General features: G+C 45.3%; 1 long non-coding RNA gene across 1 annotated transcript in view; it reads right to left on the bottom strand.

The window, feature by feature from the left end:
* Positions 1-768: 768 nt before the first annotated feature.
* The window catches only part of LOC142405672 (uncharacterized), a 66113-nt gene continuing 57428 nt past the window's right edge, over positions 769-9453 (bottom strand). Inside the window, exon 3 of the long non-coding RNA XR_012774271.1 lies at positions 769-836. This is a non-coding gene — a long non-coding RNA (uncharacterized LOC142405672). The remainder of the gene's footprint in view (positions 837-9453) is intronic.

The raw sequence follows: 9453 nt of genomic DNA, 5'->3' as shown, positions 1-9453 counted from the left end.
ACTAGAGACTCCTTCGCAGCCCCTGTCCCACCTCCTCTGTCTGCCACTCCAGTTCTTTCTTGACCGTTGCAGAAGTGAAGCCTGCAACATCTTTCTGTCTCATCTCGGTCCTTGGATGCACAGGCGATGTCTGAAAACTACAGAATTACAGTGTCAGGTGAAGGATCACAGCCTAGGCCACCGTTCTGGTTACATGAAAACAGGCAAGGCAGGAGCGAGAGCATTAAAACCTAAATTCAAACTTCACCTTACCTCTTGCATTTCTTTCCTCCCCCCCCTACATTTTTTCTTGTTACATGAGATGATTACGGAATAACTGAATCAAGCCGTTTTATGTAACACCAACTTAATCTCATTTTCGACCAATGAGAGGTTTTGATGAACTCCCCAAAATTTTTTATTGCATTCATCTTTTTCTGCGCTTTTTCATTGTCTGACTTGGCCAAGAAGTAGGTGCACCAAATACATAGGGAACAACCTTATCTTGCATTTATTGTAGCCTAACAAGAAAAAGGAAGTTGACAAAATCAGGGAAAGAAATTGTGTTTTCCTGGTGAGTTTTGAGTGGGAAGTGCCTGTACTTCTGCTCAGGCCTACGTGACACCAGAAAATGTCCACCTCGCAACCTTATTACGCTAAATACTCTAGAAGTTGTTTGCTTTCTGCTTGTTCTAGAAGACACAATAATGAGAGAATCTGCTCAGACTACACTCACCTCTTGAAATGTCTGTTTTTGCTGAGGGGCTGCTTGTTTTCGTCAAGAAGTTTGGAAACCATCTTGCTGAGATCTGTCTTCGCACTCTGTAGTTAAGGTCACATCTGAAAATGGTATCTTCCTACAAAAACATTGCACAAAAAAATCCGTTGTTTCGCACTAAACACTGTGTCATGTCCCATCTCCTGCAGAGCTGGAACAAGATGCTCAGGTGGACTATGTGATTTGCTCTCCCAAATTCTTCATGCCTGACAGACCTCACAGTGGGTTGTCTCTTATATGTTTGTAATACTAAATTTTTTTGGATTTTGAGACAGGCTGGTAGAAAACCAATCCTCATACCAAGCTCTAACAGAGCAATACAATTTATTTCATAGCAGCGACTGCCATAAAACTGCAAAAGGCAAACACAAAACCCCTTGACTCTTTTTTTTTTAACCCATGGCAAGTCTAATTTTAATTTTAGTACTGTAACTGCTGAATTTATCCCTATTTCCCTTTTTAGGCAGGGCATTTGGGCACAAATAGGCTCGAGGCCATCATACAGGATGTAAGGGACTCGGCCAGAAAGAGCGGTCCCTATCCAGGCTTTGGCTAGGAGGATCCCACAGGCACAGGACTACGTACCCGTGCCCAGAGGGATGCTGCAAGGGAGGAGGCTGCGGCAGCTCACTCAGTCCCTGCTCAGCAGAAGGAAGTAGTGGGTGAGGCTGTGACACTATTTTCATTTTTTTTTCTTGATCCCAAGCACAAAAAGCTCTGCTGAAATTCTGCACAGGCTTTCAAGGACAAAACGGTCTGCAGGAAAGGAGGTTTTGGAGGAGTTTCCCACGGATAGCTCTGCTGCCCTATTTATACAGGAAAGGGATTCTTCCTCTGGCATTCACGGCAAGGATGACAGATATAAACTGAGGGACAGATTTGGGACAGCTGGCCTTCTGAGTGCTACAACTGCTTGGCTGCTGCTGTGGGTGCAGCCTGCAGCCCTGCAAGGGTCTATGGGCAGGACTCATGGCCGCGCAGCTGGGCATAACACCAAAATTCCTCGGCTCACTCCAAATGAACAAGAGTGTCTACGGGGTGAGAGGCAAGAGGTGGGGATGTATGCAGGGTGCCAGAGGAAACGCAGGCGTCTCAGTCTGGCAGTGTGAAAACTCTGACATAAACCAAATTTTTACTGGACAGAGCACATGAGAACAAGGATGAAGGAGGATTCACACAACACTGTACACTTAGATATCATCTCTAAAATGCGGGATAATCCCAGCTAATCCAGACACTCACGCTTTGCTCTTAGGGAGGATGACATCCCGCATCCTCTCCTCTCTAAAAGCCGCATTATTTAAGCCACTTTATGTGCCTTGAGTCTCCTCAATTTGGCCATCCAGGCAGAGAAACTACCTTAGATTTTTACAAAAGTTCGTCTTCTGTATTACCCTGTAAATACTTGCACTGTGGAGGGGAAGGAGTGGCGGGTCAGAGGGCCCTGAGGGATGCTTGCACTGTTCCTGCACAGTCTTTCACCAAAATTCACCACTGTGGACCAAGCAAGCAGAGAGACAAACCTGGCAAGAACTCACAAAAAAAACCCCAGAAGTCTCTTCTACACCTTCACACCATCCTGCCAGCCAGACTTATTTACACATCCCCCAAAAAGGTGGACCCCTGCCAGCCAGAGTTATTTACACGTCCCCCCAAAAGGTGGACCCTGCACTCAAGCCAGAAACAAAACACAGCAAAATAAGAAGGAAATGAAGAAAAACCTGGCGTAGAAAGTAAAAGCTAAGGTCGGAGGGCCACGCTCCCTGACTGCAGAAGATGAACTCCTCTTTTCCAAACATGGTTACAGATATATCTACCACATCCAACCTCCCAAGGCCCTTGGGTACAGTGAGGTGGCATAAAATAATAATTTCTTCGTTAACAGACACTACGCAGCATCTTGCCTCTGTATTTCTCCAAGAAGGCTTAGTTTTGCTCGCAGCTGAAAAAGCCCTGCCACCATCCCTGCAGTGGCACTGTCCCTGACGTGGCTTTTGCATCCACAGTTTGGTGCAGGTGGGTTGAATTTCCACAGTGTCCTCGACCATTTCCCCCCGTCAGCGTGGCGGAGGGGCGAGCAGCGTGCAGCGTGGGGCGAGCGGGGCAGGCGGGGGCGAGCAATGGTGCCTGAGCTCACTGGTGCGGGCTTCCTGCCGCCTTCCCGCTGCATGAGCACAGCCCCAAGGAGCCGAGCAAGCGGTGCAGAGGGGCCGCTCCTCGCACTGCTCCCTCCACCCCACCACCGTCTGACAGCTCCCGGCCCCCGCTCTCTTGGCTGCAGGGTTTTGCTCTCAGGGGTCGCATCCTTTGGCAGCTCACCGGACCTGAACCGGCCAGGCACCCCAGCGAGAAGTAAGGCTCATTGATTTTGGCTTGTTATTTTTCAGTTTTGCTTTGAAATCTCTTTCTCCTGATGGTCATTCTCTCAGGTACCAGTCATGTCAGCTGCGCTATTAATTCTCATTGCGAGCGGTGTATATAATTTCCCTGTGTTGGTTCTGTCAGCAAAGCGGCTAAGCTCCTGGGGCAGAGAAGCAATTAATTTTATAACTCAGGGCTGCTTCATATTCAGGACTCAGTTCAACAAAGCACTTAAGCAAAGGAATAATGAGTGACTTGAATGGGAATATTAGTGCTTAAAGTTAATTGTGTGCTTTTAAAATTGGGCCTTATATCATGCCAATCAAATCATTAATCTACTCAATTACAAGCTCCAGCTAACAAATACATGCCCGGGACTTTCTTTCCCCAAAAGGGGAAACAGATGCAGATAGGGCCTTGAAAAAGCTATCAACATTCAGTAGTAACATAGCAAAGACTAAAAATGTGTTGGCTTGCTCCTTGCTAACTCTTACCAACCAGAAAATGCAGTGTGCCAGCACTTCAGTAACAATCAGTTAAATGCTTTAATGAACAAATGGACTATATATTAAAAGCCAAACAGGGAGTTTTTCTTCTCCCTTGAGGCAGTCTCAGTGGAATCTGAAAACTAAATATTTTTTGACGTCACATGAGTTCTGAGATTTCTAGTATGCATCACAGTAGGCCCACCAAAAAGTACATGAGAGTGACAGAAGAATTAGCTGCGCAGGGAACAGCAGGAAAGCCAGGATGCTATCCACAAGGTTATGCAGATAGAGCTGAAGATAGTGATTAGAAGTGATACATAGTTGTGAAGCCAGATATATTCTCACACTGGCATAGGCTACAAGCAGGCTCATGAAACAAACCACCTCAGAGCTCTTGCTAACCAGCAAATGGTATCTTATGCTGTATACCTCTACTTAGACTAACCACAGAGACACCCTAACCTAAATAAACTGATGAGCTCATCAATTAAACCACATACTTCTATAGGAGAAGACTACAATGTCAAAACTTTCAACTCTTTCAACAAAAATTGTGTGATGGACAAAACCCGTGGTGCAGCTGTGGTTGGAGGGGTTCATACAGCAAGCTACTGGCTCACGACATCTTTGGCATGCTATTACTGAGGTCTGCGACGAGCAGCCCAGCTAGGCTGTCATTTTTCAGATACAGTCTCTGAGGAACTACAGATGCTAAAGGTAGATGCGGTGCTACATGCTAATATACGGGATTCAATAACCTGGACCAAATTATTGCTGCAGTCCGTGTCTGACCAGCTGGAGCTGGCGTTATTTCCACTAGTCCCCAGATGAATTTCTCAGTTTAATTTTAAACAGAAGAATGATTTTGCTGTTGTTGCTGTTGTTGTTTTAGATTCATCATGTAGTTTGGTTTTGTGCCTCTTTGCATTTTAGGGATGTTCTTCTCCCTGTCAGCCTCTAGGGATGGGTTAGTGTGGTGCACTGAAGTCTTCTTTGGAAGTCCACTGCCGTGACTGCAAAACGAGAACTAGAAAGCTGGCTGTTACAATCATTAGCATGCAGTTTTAGTTGTGTAGGTGTGTGATGTGTTAGCAGGGAGTGTTTATTTTTAGTTCAGACCTCTAAAACTTGTATTCAGTTATGTTCAGCTGTGGACTATGGAACAAGTCTGTCTAAACCAAGACATTGCTGTGTTTGTGTATGCACGTGTGTGTGAATAGATGCATGTAAAAGGATAGGGAGAAAAAAACCCAAGAGCTGCCTAAGATTAAATACTTTTGGCTTTGCATCCATTTCTGAGAAGACCTAGAGATGGGAATGGCATCCAGCTGTCCAGGAGGAAGCCATGTCTTGACTACAGAGGCAGTGGGAGTGAAGCCTTAAGACTCTTTTCCCATAGACAAGGTAGTACAGAGGGTCACTGACTGAAGCAGTAATGGTGTGGGAGGTGAGACAAGAGGCCTAGGTAATTAGGAGGATGTTGGCTTGGCTCAATTTAAAACAGCGAGAGCTCTTTCCTTGAAGAAGCTTTACCTTAACTGCCAGCTCACACTGCGGGCTCTGTCAGGCAGCGACCGCCTCTCAACAATGTACGAAACGCAGCCAGCGCTATGGGGCTCTCACGCTGAACGCCAGCCCCCGAGCACATCCACAACGATTTCAATTTTAGCAGGTATAGCTCAAATGAAATATGTTTAGGCTCAATGTTCAGCTGACTCAACAGAAAGTATCAGCCTGGTCTTCCCATTCATCAGATCTCCTAGAAATATCACCAAAACAGTGTGACTGAGGCAAGTAAGGGAGGCACAGTCTTCAGGCTGAGCATCCCGGACAGATCTGGTTAACCCTAGCAGCTTGCTGGTGGCTGTAGTGCCAGCCCTCTCCCCCTCTCCATCCTCCCAGCATTTAGCAAATCGGAAATGCTGTCTCCCAAATGGAGGAAGCTGTCTCTGACAAAAGCCTAGACAGAGAGAGTTGGGTTTGTTCTGCTCAGATTTCCCCATTCCCTGACTTTTGAGTGCCTGATTTTGCAGTCTCAGTGGTGTCATATTCCTGACTTCATGCCTCCATTGTGGCTGTCTTCTTTCTTTGAGACATCACTGGCTCTTTACAGACCATGTACTTCACCCTGTGAAAGTACTGGACTACCGCTCGCAGTCGCTCACAAGACAGGTCTCCCATCCTCTAGAGGAAGGTGAAATCTTGTGGTCACCAGATGCAGAGGGCCTCACTTGAACAAGGCAAGGTTGACTGTTCTGTGGTACAGATGTCTGTCCTATTTGGGCAGCTGAATGGTCCTTTTAATTTCATTTATCCAGAGATTTCTTGCTTGTGTATGGGTAAAAAACCCACATCTGATTTCATCACTGCTCTGTATTCATCATGAGTTTTCAAAAGTGCAATTTCATTGTTTATTCAATGGTCTTTTTAAAAATCCTCTGTTATTTCCAAGTCTGTCTGCTCAGAGAAGGATGTCTGCCATGAATGCTCACGTAGTGGATGCCTGCATCTTGTTTTTAGTAGACACGGTGCTTAAAGTACTTTCGCTTCTCTTCCATGTGGTTGGAAAGACTTGATTTTCCTGTTTTTTTTTTTTAAGCTAGATTTCGCAACCATGACAACCACATGCCAGCATCTGAACTGGGATAAAAATAGGGATATTTTTATGCCTTACTGGGATTAGCTTTTCACCTCAGACAGTTCCCAGAGGCATGGTCCATTGCTTAAGGTTGGCCCCCTCCCAGCAGACCAAGACATCTGTGCTTGTTCCAGGAGAGGAGACAGACAAGAGGTGACTCCAACACAGAAAGCTTTGGAGTTCCTTGCTTTGCAAAAGTAAGTCACACACTTTTGCAGCAAAGGAGCTGACATGCTGTAAAATTTCAGGACATCTCTCTTGCTCTGAGTGGTTTCACTGCTTCTAGTATGTAGTCTACCTTTCTTGTGTCTAAGCTGCTTCCCTCTCCTTGCTGACCAGAGACTTTGACCACATTTCACTGATAAACTGCACTGGAAAACCCAAATGGCAGAATATAGATTGTCATTGCCTCAAAACTAGTTCTGTCTGCCCATAGTCAAACTTGTTCCCAAACATGGCCACCACAATAGCAGAAGCAAAAGATGCTTTATATTTTATTCTCTGCACAGCATTGCACAGCACAACCAACCAACTTTGTTCTTCAGACATTGCAGCAAAAAACATGTCATCCTGCACTACGGGAAAGATAAACCCTCCAGAGAATTTGTTGCCAAGGTGGATAACTCAAGGCTTCAGCAGCTGCTCTTGACCGCTGCCTGCTGCTCTTCTGTCTTGTGGAAGATACAAGAAATATTTGTAAAACAGATACATGCCTCTTCTGGCTAGTAAAGGTCAGCTAAAATCAACTGCGCCCTATTCTAGCAGAAATTATTCACTTTTTCCTCTAACATGGCAATTCATTGGCTTTTCTGAAGAAGTTCAATAATCTTTTCAGTGTTCACATAGTCTACACATGATCCTGAGACCTTAATAGTTATCACTGTCTCACTAAACTTTGATTCCAAGGGAAAAACATTGGATAAAATAGTAAAAACTCAATGCAAACAACAAGCATCTACCATGTTTACTGAATACTTCTGGTCAGGTCTATGAACATAGAGAAAATTTGTACAAATTACTGAAGACATCTGCTTGTAAGTTGGGGTGACATCTTGATACTTAAACTCTTCAGTCTCCTTGCAGCCTTCCTCAATTTTGGCTGTACTGTATCACTCACTCACTTGCGTAACATTCCTGGAATGATAAAAGTCGCAATGGGCAATTTCTGTTTCTCTCTCTCAAAGGCTTATCCATTATCCTCCTCTTCATTGCTCAAAGAGATACTCAGAAGCAATGAAGAGATGTCCTCTGATCTGCTCTCAACAACACACCAAGGATATATGTTTACAACTCCCATTTTCATCAGATGCAACTGTAGTCCTCACAGAGATGTTGTACTGCACAGAGTAGGAAATAACATTTGGCTGAAGACTCACTGGCTGAAGTCATTTGTGTCCAGCAGCACTTTGATACTGCTAGTATTTTCTTCTTCACAATGCATCAGACATTTATTATAGGAGCATGAAAGGGTTTTGCAGCCTATGGTGTGGCGTAGCACATAGAACAGATATTTGGTTGAACATCTGGTCCGTTAATACGTAGTTTCTGAATGCTAGAGAAAGGCCATGATAACTCAAGTGACAACCGCCAAGCTCTGATGTTGTTCTGATTGTAATAACTTTCTCCAGCCATTTAGGAATTGGGAGAATGCATTGTCATGTTCATATGCTTTTGACCCTTCAAAGGTTGCTACTGTCGAGCTGAAAAAGAGTCAAATATTTCTCATCTGAAAGAATAAGATTGGGGAGGAGCAGGAAAGAGAATGAAAGGCAGACAGGTGGTCAGGAGGTGCTGTCTGTTCTTCTGGTGACAGTGACCTTGTCTTCACACCTGCCCCCACACCCTTTCCCTGTCCCATTTTGCTCCATTGCTACCCTTTTATCCTTAATCCTCACCTTGCTATGTTGTAAGACTCTATCTGCACACAAGAGAAAAGAACTGGACAGAGAATAGAAGAGAAAAGCCATGAAAGTTACTGTATTGACTACATATTTGCTTAAACTTTTTTCTCTCTTCATGGTTCTGTAGTTAGTGGGAGACTTGGAACAGTTCTGTTGCTTTTCTCTGGAAGTGATAGTATGAATGGGGCAGGTTTCTGTTGTAAAGATTAAGGAGACAGTTGAAGGCTTTTGGGTTTCTGGTGTGATTTATTGATGGGCATGGTCAAGCCATCAGGACAAATTACTCCCAAAATCAAGCAGATGAGCAACAGCTGTTGGCTTACTGCTATATTTTTTACTGCCTACCTGAGGGATGTTTTACCCTGGCAGAAGCATGGACATGTCTGTGCCTGCAGCGATCCAGCCTCGGGAAATGTTGCAGCAGGGCTGCCAGCCCTTGTGATGCAAACAGTGGGCATGGTGGGGAGGTTCCATGCCTGATGTCAGCCTTGTTTACGCCTTCACCAGTGGCCACCAACACCATCGACTGCTCACAGCCCACATCCCACAGGGCCCAATCCACAGGACCTGGTGTTCATCCAAGGTTGCTGAGAGTTGTTGTTACTGCTAGAAGGATACTCTCAATCATCTTTGGAAGGCGGTGGCAACTGGTTATGGGACAAATCTTCTGGAAATAGTATCCAGGCTCATAAAAGATGAGGGGATTGGGAACAGTCAGGAAGGACTGACTGAGGGCAAATCCTTCCTGACCAGCCTGATTGCCTTGTATGATGTTATGCCTGGCTCTGTGGATGAGGGGGGAGCAGTGGATGTTGTATACTTTGACGTTAGCAAGGCCTTTGACACAATTTTCCATAGCATCTTTATAGGCAAATTGGTGAGATATGGCTTGGGTGGATGACAGTAGGTTGGGTGGAAAATTGGCTGGCTCACTAGGTTCAAGGGGTTGGGATCCATGGTATGGAGTTGAAGTGGCGGCCAGCTACTAGCAGCGTTTCTCATCTGATACTGAGGTCAATACTGTTTAACATCTGTATTAACGACCTGGCTGATGGGACAGACTGCACACTCAGCCAGTTTGAGGATGGTGCCAAATTAGGGCAGGTGGCTGGTACACTCAATGGCAGGGATTAAGGGCATTCAGGGGCACCTGGACAAGCTGGAAAAATAGGCTGACAGGAAACTCATGAGAGTCAGCAAAGGCAAATGCAAAGCCCTGCACCTGGGAGAGAATAAGCCCATGAAACAGTATGGGCTGGGCACTGCCTGTCTAGAAAACAGGTTTGCAGAAAAGGAGCAGAAGGTACC

This window comes from Mycteria americana, chromosome 2 (assembly GCF_035582795.1).
Source record: "Mycteria americana isolate JAX WOST 10 ecotype Jacksonville Zoo and Gardens chromosome 2, USCA_MyAme_1.0, whole genome shotgun sequence".
NCBI classification, from domain to species: domain Eukaryota; kingdom Metazoa; phylum Chordata; class Aves; order Ciconiiformes; family Ciconiidae; genus Mycteria; species Mycteria americana.
The sequence above is the reverse complement of the archived record's forward strand: the minus strand, read 5'-3'. Positions and strand labels throughout refer to the sequence as shown.